Source organism: Sciurus carolinensis, chromosome X (assembly GCF_902686445.1).
Source record: "Sciurus carolinensis chromosome X, mSciCar1.2, whole genome shotgun sequence".
Classification (NCBI taxonomy): domain Eukaryota; kingdom Metazoa; phylum Chordata; class Mammalia; order Rodentia; family Sciuridae; genus Sciurus; species Sciurus carolinensis.
Genome location: NC_062232.1, coordinates 60,214,512 through 60,217,158, shown reverse-complemented (window position 1 = coordinate 60,217,158; position 2,647 = coordinate 60,214,512). Strand labels below are relative to the sequence as shown.

The 2,647-nt window shown below is 36.8% G+C and overlaps 1 pseudogene; it reads left to right on the top strand.

Moving 5' to 3' along the window:
- Nucleotides 1-425: 425 nt before the first annotated feature.
- Nucleotides 426-625, top strand: LOC124972683 (small vasohibin-binding protein-like; annotated as a pseudogene).
- The last annotated feature ends 2,022 nt before the right edge of the window (nt 626-2,647 follow it).

Genomic DNA, 2,647 nt, shown 5'->3' with positions numbered 1-2,647 from the left:
AACCACAGACTAAAGGTGAAAGGATGGGAAAAAAACATACCACGCACACAAACTCAGTAAAAAAGCAAGGGTTTCAGAAGGGATAAAGAAGGACCTTTCACACTGCTTAAGGGACTCATATACCAACAAGGGATAACAATTGTAAATATTTATGCCCTAAACAATGAAGCATCTATGTCCATCAAACAAACCCTTCTCAATTTCAGGAGTCACACTAAAGAAGAGAAGGAGAAAGAAAACTCAAATTACTACAATGAGTGATGAAGTGGCTTGGCAGGTCCAGTTCACAGGCAGTGGGATGGACTCTCAGTACTGCAGAAAGGGAGAGGCAAGGGTATCCTCCATGTGGGCATGGGTCTTCAATGGTGTAAGGGGGTTCAAGTCTGACGCCTGGTCACACCAAAGAACTTTTCAGAAGCCAAACCATGGATCCACCTTCACATAAGAAAAACTTCAAAGATAAAGAACCTGTAAGCAAAGTGGAGATGGCTATGCAGAAATCAGCCCAGCAGGAGCTGAAGCAAAGACAAGGAGCAGAGAACTATGCCTTCAACAGAGTCATAATAGAACTGGAGCAGCAGCACTTCATGAGTTCTGTAAACAGATGCAGCATCCTGGAGAGTGATCCAGCTCTGTGCAACTGTGGGATCCTGGAGGCTATGTCTGTGAGTTTATTGCCACTGTTAAGCTAAGATGGCCCACTTGGAGCCTTACAGATGAGAAAAGAAGATATTTATGATAAATCCAAACTTTCTTCCTATGTGTAACTTTTGCTTCACTGGTTCCTCACTATGAATTGGCCCTGGCTTGTTGAAGAGACTTGTTTTTTTTTTTCCATGACAATACATTCTTTCTAAAAATATTTTCTATTGTTTGAAAAACAGTGTTTCTTGTGAAACTGTATCTCTCTAAAAAAGGAAATAAAATAATAATAAAATGTTTTTAAAAAATCCATGATGAAAAAGGAAATATCATGACATACACTATTGAAATACAAAACATAATTAGAAGCTACTTTGAAAATCTATACTCCAACAAAATAGAAAATCTCAAAGACATCAGCAAATTTCTAGAGACATATGATCCTCCCAAACTGAATCAGGAAGACATACAGAATTTAAACAGATCAATTTCAAGCAATGAAATAGAAGATGCCATCAAAAGAACACCAACCAAGAAAAACCCGGACCAGATGGATTCTCAGCCAATTTCCACAAGACCTTCAAAGAAGAACTAATACCAATACTCCTCAAACTATTCCATGAAATAGAAAAGGAGGGAACCTTCCAAACTCATTCTAAGAAGCTAATATCACACTGATACCAAAACCAAAGGCACATCAAGGAAAGAAAACTTTAGACCAATATCCCTGATGATCATGAATGCAAAAACTCTAAAAAATTGTGACAAATCACATTCAAAAATATATTTAAAAAATACTGCACCATGATCAAGTGGGGTTCATCCCAGGGATGAAAGGTTGGTTCAACATCTGAAAATCAATAAATGCAATTCATCACATGAATAGGCTTAAAATTAAGAATCACATGATCATTTCAATAGATGCAAAAAAGCATTCTATAAAATACAGCATCCCTTCATGCTCAAAACACTAGAAAAAATAGGGATAGTGGGAGGAACATACCTCAGCATTTTAAACGGTATCTATGCTAAGCCCAAGGCCAAACATCATTCTAGATGTAGAAAAACTGAAAGCATTCCCTCTAATAACTGGAACAAGACAGGGTGCCCTCTTTTTACCATTTCTATTCAACGTGGTCCTTGAAACTCTAGCTAGAGCAATTAGATAGACCAAAATTTAAAGGGATATGAATAGGAAAAGAAGAACTCAAACTATCACTATTTGCTGACGACACGATTCTATATTTAGAGGATCCAAAAAATTTCACCAGAAAATTTCTATAACTAATAAACGAGTTCAGCAAGTAGCAGGATATAAAATAAACACTCATAAATCTAAGGCATTTTTAATCATAAGTGACGAATCCTCTGAAAGAGAAATTAGGAAAACTACCCCATTCACAATAGCCTCAAAAAATATGGAAATCAATGTTAGAAAAGAAGTGAAAGAACTCTGCAATGAATACTACAGAACTCTAAAGAAAGAAATCAAAGAAAACCTTAGAAGGTGGAAAGATCACCCATGTTCTTGGATAGGCAGACTCAATATTGACAAAATGACCATACTATCAAAAGTGCTATGCAAATTCAATGCAATTCCAATTAAAATTCCAATGATGTACCTCTAGAAATAGAGAAAGCAATCATGAAATTCATTAGGGAAAAATAAGACACCCAGAATAGCAAAGAAATTCTTACCAAGAAGAGTGAAGCAGGAGATATCACACTACCAGACCTTAAACTATACTACAGAGCAATAGTAACAAAAATGGTGTGTGGTATTGGCACCAATACAGACAGGTAGACCAATGATACAGAATAGAGGACACAGACACACACCTACATAAATACAGTTGTGTCGTACTAGACAAGGTGCCAAAAAAAAGATAGCCTCTGATCAAATGGTGCTGGGAATACTGGAAATTCATATGCACCAAAATATGCACTCACCCTGCACAAAACTCAACTGAAAATGGATCAAGGGCCTAGGGTACATAGGGTAATG